Here is a 9,415-nt window from a genome sequence, read left to right as displayed (position 1 = left end):
TAACAGTTTCTGCAGCTTCACTAACATTCCACAGCTGACTCTGAGGTACAAATAGGTCCCATGGGAGATAAATTAGCTATAGCATATGGGAAGATGAAAAATGTTGCCTATATGGATTTCCACCTAATGGGCACAGTCAAAATAATCTTGGTTAACCATAAACTCAAAGTCAAACTCATGGTCAATGGTGACATGACACACCAGGAATTAGAACAAGGTATCAAGCAAGGCTGACTTCTTATCAAGCGAGTGAGATCATGAAGAATTTGAAGAATGATGATGTGTTTCTCACATGATTCGTTTCACAGATAATGAATCATGTGAGTAAGAGTCTCAATAGAATTTGAAGTCTAAGGTGTCAATTTGTAGAGCTATCCTTTAGCACTAAGTTTCTCAGAAGTAGTTATTTTAAAACTCTATAAAATTCTTCTATGGGAAGCGAACATCAAGTATTAAGTGTTGAATGTTGTAGGTTGCTCATATGTTGGATTTTATCATTACCTTTGAATATTGTTAAACTTTTGTGCAGTTAATACAATCCTTTGATATGTTTACACCTTCATGATGCGATCTGGTGTTTGATCAATAATTTCTTGAGTTTTTTAGCTCTCGTGCGCTTCAGGAAGGCTCCCTAATGAGTACGGGTGTATTTTAATTTTCCTTATGTTTTATTTCTACAACTTATATTAGTTTCTTTCTCTGCAAATTTTATTTCAAGTCTTTTTTATTAAATGCTCTATTTTATGCGCACAATATTTATGTTCACTTATGCTCATTCCAGTTTGGTTCTTTTGTAGATCAAACACTTGAATAAAACCTGAAAACAACGAAAATATTTATTTAGTTGCTTCTTAATTTGAGCCTTTTTCCTCTACATTTAAGTAATTTCGGATGTATTGATAATGCATAGACATGAATGATTCTAAAATCTGAACATGCACAACAATAATTTTAATCTACTTTAATAGGTTAAATTTCAATTCAATATCATTTGCTTATTATCATAGAATAATTTACCTTTACTTTCCTTAGTATAAAATTCATTTACTTCCTTAGAAACAAAGTTTTACTACTTTCTAGAACATAATTGTCAATTAAAAGTTTCATAGAATAGAATTTATGGCTTTCATAGAATATATTCATTGTCATGTTCATTAGAATAGTTCTTATAGTAAGAACAATGATTTGGAATAAAAACATAGATTTAGGAACTTTAAAAGCTTTCATAGAAATAGAACAAGAGTTAGAATAAGAAGTTGATTGCTTTCATAGATAGAAATATAATTGTCATTCATATCATATAGTTGGTTTCATATAATAAAATCATATTTATTCTTCTTAGAACGAAAGTGTACTTTCAATTCAATAGATTAAAATTTCATTGTTTTATACTTTAGAAATTTGTTGCTTTCCATGGATCAATCTTGTTGCCTTTTAAGAAGTTCGGGTTTTGCTTTTCTAGGAAGTTTGTATGCTAATTTTAGACATTTTCATGATTAGGATTTTATTGCAGTCCTGCAATTTCCTTCAACAAGTTAGATTTCCTTTTAAATTGAAGGTTATTTTCCTAACATATATTGTGCAAGTTTGCTTCACAAGTGTACAGACCTGGATTAATAATTTAATGCTAAGTAATTTAACTGACTTAAATTACACCACACACTCTCACTATAAAGGAATTTCAATCTTCCTATGACAACATCCAAGTTTCAAATTTTCATAACTTTAGAGTATCATTTGATTTGATCTCCAAGGACATACTCTAGTCTAACTACTAGGGTTGTTCAAGAAGATAAAGTAACCTTTTGTTCAAATCACCTTCTCATAAGTTGGTGCCAATACATGGGTGATATGATACTAATTTCCTCAGGGAGATATTAGATTAAATATAATAAGAGTAACTTTTAAAGATTACATGCTTGTGTTGTAAATTTTGGATGCAAAGTCTAGTGATGTGAGGTTCTGTATCTTTGAATGATAACTTTAAAAAATGTTGGAAATGTTTTAGAAAATAATGTTCATCTTTTTTCCAATTGCAATTTATTTAAATGTGGTGAAATCAAGTAAACAAATATCACATAAAGTAGTCAACGATTCTAGAAAAAATATAATGTTACTGATCACCCTCCCAACAAGTAAGAAATCCTTAAAAAAATCATTTTTAAAAAAATCATTTTTTAAGACAATTATGCAGGCTAAAACTAGAGATGGAGTGCACATGCGTGCACACACACATGTTTTAAAGTGCATAGTTCTTCAACTACATAAACCTATGATCTACAAGTCACATAGTTGTGCAAAAATACTTTTGACAATTGCATAGGTTTCTAAGAATGAAAGTAAATTGAATAATTTAAAATGATAAGCATCACAATTGTGTACTAGGTAAAGCATAAATCTAAACGTGTCATGAATAGTAAATGATAAATCAAAGTAAATGAATAGTGTAAAGCATGAAGGGAAATAATAAATGATAATCAAAGTGTCCAAAATCCAACAAATTATGAGATTCAATCTCTCATCCCTTGTATGGTTGTGATTGTGTTGTGCATAATTTGGTGCATGTAGTGTGCAAATTAACAACATACGCTTCCATCAATTAAAATGGCAGAAATGGAAGGTGGAGGCTTTCATTCATATACTTTTAAAATACAAAACATATCTAAATCCGTTTGCTTATATTATCTCTAGTTATGGCTTTGTAATTTTTAGTGGGTGAATCTATTCAAATAGACTTATCTTGATCCATGTGCTTGTATTTTCTCCAGGTCTGGATTTGTACTCTTCAGTTGGTGAAGATATTCAACTAATATGGCCATGCTTGACCAACCCAAATCCTAAAGTTACCATGGAATTAAAGGGGCCCATATATTATGTAATTTAAGATATATATCTTGAACTACATGAGCCAATAAAATATTTTTAATAAAATTTCATATATTAAAAAAAATTGTTTTAACGATTATGAATTTCAATTATCTACTTTATGCATTAAAGTATAATATTCAATTTTAATTTTTTAACTCATTGAAATATTTCATTAAACAAATTTGTAATATTTACCATCTACTTTACACACACATATATATAAAACTACACCGTCTGTCCTAAGAAACTTTGCAGTTAAAGACCATGAGTCGGCATACCTAAAAGCATCTGCTCTAACATTTTAAATTTGCGTTAATCTTGGTAGGCCAAATACGACCGATTACCGTTCCAATATTATTATTATTAATTTTTTTCCATTTTTCAATATTTCTTCATAAGAGCCTATCGTACTTGAAAAGCGACAGAAGAAAAACAAACAAGTAGCGCCAAACGAGTCTCATGTTTTTTGTCAAAAAGTAACGTGCTCACTCCACGTCACCTTTTCACGGATTTTTCAAAATACATATCTACTTTATGGACGTTTGTTTCTGCCAAATACTTTATGGTTCTTTACCCTTCCAAAGACCCCACTCATACCTAAACACCATCATAGTCAAAAGTCCCCTTTTCGCTGCACATTTTTGTTACACAAACCTCTTCTTCCCATGCCTTTATAATGTGTATAAATTTAAAACTTCTAGGTATCATTTGGAGGAAAAATAAAAATATAATTGAATACAGCGAGGTAGATTTTAGCGTGATTATAGAGGTTACCAACAAATATTAACTACTCAACCCTATGTTGACTTAGGGAAAACCGCAATTTATTTCAAGATTTTTCATTGATAAACTACACTTAGGGTTAGGTGTTCCTTGGTGGGAGGAATTAAATATGTTTAATTAACGAAGTACCGACAAGGCAAAGTTGCGAGGCCTTTTATTCCGGAGTTAATCCTAATATCCAATGCATACAGTACTTCAATCAATTGAATAATGTCACTGAGAGGGGAACATCATTATCACAATTCATGTACAAAGCTAAAGCCAATCAAAACCTTTTGGGCACATATGAGATAAGATGTTAGGTGTAAAATCCGATAGAGGGAGGGTTGAAATTATAGGGCTTTGTGTCTCATTGATTCTTAAAGAGATCTTATCTAGTTTGATTACCTAGAGTACATTACTTTTAGTTTAATAAATTTAGTGTTATTATAACTAATTATTATATGAAATAATTTTAAAAAAATGATAATTTTGTCAATAATATAGATAATGTCTAAAAATAATTTTGACTAGTAATTGCTGACTAAAATATAGAAGATAGTTTCATCAATAATAACGTAGATTATCTATGTATAATAAATAAAGAAGATAATTTCATCAATAATAATGTAGATTATCTATGTATAATTAATTATTATATAGAAGATAGTTTCATCAATAATAATGTAGATTATCCATGTATAATTAATTATAATAATAATAATAAGAATGTTGAGAAAAATAACAGTTTTATAGGGTTATTTTTTAAAAGTAATTAAGTTAATTCTAATATTTAATATAAATGTGTATTTAGAGACCTGCATTGAGGGAAGATGTGCCTTAAGGGTTTAATTTTAGGTTTTTATTTACAAATGACAATATTCATGTTGTTTAGGTAAGAGTGGAAAGATGTTAAAGGTTGTAATGTTAGATGTTACCTACTAAACAATGAACATGGTGGTGATGCTTCTCTGCTATATTTGGAAGTGCCCAGATGGAACCTCACAACATGCACTTATTATGATTGGGTCAAACGATCACATCTGGATGTTTTTCCTTCTCACTATCTCTGCTATATGCAGTTGCAAATTGCAATGATAGATACACATATAATATGTACTGGTTTTTTTTGCATTCTATTAATAGAAACCAACGTTTTTTTCTTACTGAAAAAAGAACAAGAAAAAAAAGCGTTAGGATGACCTGACACAACTTGGGATAACTCGGAATGTCTTGTGTAAATGGTCGACGAACAAGCCACCAAAGGAAGCAAGTTGATGAATGGTGCTTGCATCCACCTTAGAGTGAGAAGGTTGCAAGTGTAAGGCATGTCTCATTTAAAAGGAGGACGCCTCCAAGTGTTAAGACATAAGTGATTGATCATTCATAAGGAGTGTAAGGGAGCTTTGCAAATGTGGCGAGTTTGGGGCTAGGCGCAATAGGGGTAATTGCACTAACAAAGTCAAAATAAGAAGAAGATGATATTTATAGGAGGTAAGCTTGTAGTTGCTTTAGGGGTTGGATTAGCAGTTGTTGTAAGAAATTGCATCTTGTGTAATTGTAGTCTATAAATAAGTTGCAAGTAATTTATTGTGCACCTCTATTATATGTTGTAACATTCTTCATATAAATAAAGTTAAGGCTTTACCTTTGGTGTCCCCAATACTTGTGTATTGTGGCTACTTAAAGTTTAGTTATATGAATGTTATGTTCTTTGCTTTGCTTTATGTTGACTAACCTATGAAATACTGGATAAATATAAGTATTGTCAGGATGTCTTATGGTTGTAGTTGGATATGTACCTATTGTTTGGTGAACTTGATTGTGTTGGACTAAGTTGTGCATCTAACTTTCTATAGCTTAAAGCAAAGTAATTGGCATAATTTAAGTGAAGAGACATAGTCTAATTGTAATAGGTATACGTTGATCAAGCAACTATAATTGAGGAAAGGCATCGTAGCATGATAAAAAATGATGAAGAGAAAAATTTGGAACAAGACTCTTAGGTCCCTGACATCTAACCTCTTGTCAAGAGTTTTAACTTTTAACCAATTACCATAATGAATATACACATTAAATTGGTTCATGGTAGACGTGATGCCAAAAATGTTGAAATCCTTACCCCAACTAATTAATGAAACTTCACCAATAACTATGAATAGTCAAATTCCCATACTTAGAAAAATACACATTATTTAAAACCAAATTTCTAATAATAAAAAAGTTCCTTTCCTTAAATGGTCCAATTCCTATATTTAAAAATATACAAATTATTTAAAACCAAATTTATAATCATAAAAATTCCTTTTATGACAATATTTTTATTAACAATGTTTTCAATAAATAAAATTTAAAATTCTTTATATTTATTACTATTTTTAAAATTTATATTTATTTTATATTTTTGTTATTATAATAATTTAATTATTTATAACTTTTCTCAAACAAACATTATCACTCACCTAGTTACTATTTTTGTATATATAATATTTTTTTTAAGTTTGACTATTTTATATATATAATAATTTTTTTTGCAAGTTTGATATTTGTGAGGCTACATCATGGTCATGTAATATCCAAATAAAACAAGGAATTGAAGCGAGAAATTGAAGTGACGACTTAATATCTATAAATACATTAACAATGCGACCATCGTCTATCCAAAACACCTTATACTATATATAATATTTTATTAATTTAAAATTAATATTTATTTTATTTAACATTTCATAATATTTTATTAATATACTTTATAATAAAGATTTATATAAATATCTTTATTTTTCCAATTTATTTATAAATTCAAACCATGTGAAATGTTCATATAAGAAGAGGGTGAAAAAATGACTATAACCATTTGCTAACCAAGATTGTTAAGGAATATTTATTGGTGTTTATCCAATAAGTAAATTGTTGTGTATTTTATGATAAGCATAATTTATTATTATGCAAAGTTGTTTATCAAATTTCAACTTGTATAATTATTGGTTTTAGTTTTGAGGGCTAATTTAAATGATTGTGAGTTAGAAGTAAATTTCTTATTTCTCTTTTAAAGTTGGGAGAGATTATGGGTTTGATTTTCTCAATTTCTTTAAAGCTAGATTCTAGAATTATGGTTAATGGAGATATAACTTTTCATGTTGATGATGTTGATATGATAGTGTTTTTTTCCATTTCAAAGAGTTATTTAACAAGTGTATAAATTCAACGTTTTGGTGAAACAAAATTTTGTTCCTAATTCATTCATTTTGTTGAATTTTTAATGGTTTGGGCCATTTTAAAATGATCCAAAACAATTAATGACAAGGTTCCATGGTCAAAGTTCCCATCGATCAAATATAACTATGTAGTCTAGCAAAATTCCCATTGTATTCAAGGGAGGACTCCCCCCTGAAAGACAATGAATTTGTCCACTTACTAACTTATTCCTCATTTTAACATTAATATTGGTTGTTGTTGAGACAAAATGTTATTTTTTTTAATCACACCTCCTAAGTAGAAAGTGGGAATATTGTGGCAAACGATATTCCTCATTCTAACATTAATATTGGTTGTTCTTGAGACAAAATGTTATTTTTTTTAATCAAACCTCCTAAGTAGAAAGTGGGAATATTGTGGCAAACGGTTGCATTCCATGTTAATATGATTCCTTCCTTAAAAAAATATGCCATTGTAGGAATAACTCATAGTACACTTCATAGATAATGACTAGTGGTTAAAGAAGGCCCAAAAGGTATGACATTGGTACGATGCACGATTCTAGTACTTAAGTGATGGAGGATGTTGTCAGATCAACGTCATGGCATGTTAGTATTGGAATGAGGGGAGATATTTTCACATCAACCAAAATATTGTAATCTAAACCTAATTTTGATATCAAGAAAATTTTTTAGTGTAGGATATAATGCATCATGACTCCTTATCTCACATTATGAGGTTGAGAAAAACTTTTATTGCAACATATAATGCATCATAACTCCTTATCTCACCATGTGAGGTTAAGAAAAACTCTTAGTGCAGTATATAATGCGTCATGACTCCTTATCTCACCATGTGAGATTATCCATCACTCACCCACCTAACATTTAATGGAAAATTTAAGTAATTGTTAAAGTGGAAAAAAAATAGTCCACACATATCTTTCCTAGTACTAATGGCATGCCATAAATTTCACATATCACAATAGTGGAGGATGTATATGGTTTATTCTAGTAGATGGATACCCATTAAAGTGGTCCCATTTCGCATATAGTACAAGTCATAACCTTGATGTTATGCCCTAATGCCCACCATACTAGTACTATGACATTATTGGCTATACGAGGTGGGGGCATACAATTTTACAAGGGGTAGAGGTACACTAGGCACAAAAACATTGTGATTTAGACTCTAGATGAACAATATATATCCACCTTTGATAACAACTATGACCCAAAGAAAATCTATAAAAATTATAAAATGTTAATATTAGAATTATAAAAAATGAAAGACTTATATTTAAAAATAAATAACATGCAATATTGTAACTACAGCACAAACAATATTGAAAATAACACATTAAAATTAAAACCAACTTTTATTAATAAATTAAATAGTGAAAAACATTACCATTAAAAAACAAAAAAATTAAAATTTTTATAATTTATTTAAAAATATATATATAATAACTTTTCTCATTTGCAAAAAAAACTCTACTCATTTATAAAAATGGCATAACAAAAAAGCCTAAATACGAAAAAGCCTAAATCACATTTTATAACCATATCAAATATAACTTAAAAATTAAAAACATTATAATTCAAAAATCCTGACCTGATAATTCAAAAATCCTAAATACCAAAAGACCTAAATTACATTTTATAACCATATAAAAAAGAAATTAAAAATTAAAAACATTGTAATTCAAAAATCCAAACCTCAAAATCCTAACCCTAATGTAATGAGAACTCGACAAAACCTCTCATGTAAATAAATTTGAATTTAAAAAATCTATGGGTGGAAACAACTTTTTACACGATACTATATTTTGAAAACTGGTTGAAACATTAATATTCTAAAATCTTATCCTTTATTAGATATAATTTCAAAAAATAGGTAAAAAGTTTTCCAAAATTGTCATAACTGTTTTTAAACAATTTTATAACATTAAAATACACTGACTTATTAATATTAAATTAAAAAAAATCATACAATCACAAAAAAAAATCAACGAAATTCTTAAATAAATATATATAATTGATATTAATATGAATATTAAAAAATATTTATTTAATATTAATATTAAAAATAAAAAATAAACTATCACACCAATGTCAATAATTTCAATGAATTATTTATTTAAATGTATATCCCTACAACAAAATATTATAATATTATTTAGTCATTACAAAGATGAGATCATCCTACAACAAATTTTATAATATTATTTTGTTGATGATATCATATAAATTCAAAACTTTTGATCAAAATAAATAAAATAATATAATATCATTTACCAAATATGACATAAAAACAAACTTACTTTATTAATATTAAAATATAAAAGATGCTGCCACACCAGCTAAGCAGGGGACAAAAAGTCTTAACCCAAAAATAAACCACTGAAGGCTCCTCCAAATTTAAAATAGCGGTATCTTCTCCAAATTAGCACGAATCTCCAAATGCAGTACGCTGAACACTGAATTTCAGTCAAAATAAAATAATGAGGGAAAACGCCGTCAAAATTGGAGTGGGCGGTGTCACATCTATCACGGCTGTTTGTCATGCCCAGCAACTGGAATACCGT

This window comes from Pinus tabuliformis, chromosome X (genome assembly GCF_031772625.1).
Source record: "Pinus tabuliformis cultivar Carrire ecotype Pingquan chromosome X, CPIR1, whole genome shotgun sequence".
Classification (NCBI taxonomy): Eukaryota; Viridiplantae; Streptophyta; class Pinopsida; order Pinales; family Pinaceae; genus Pinus; species Pinus tabuliformis.
The sequence above is the reverse complement of the archived record's forward strand: the minus strand, read 5'-3'. Positions refer to the sequence as shown.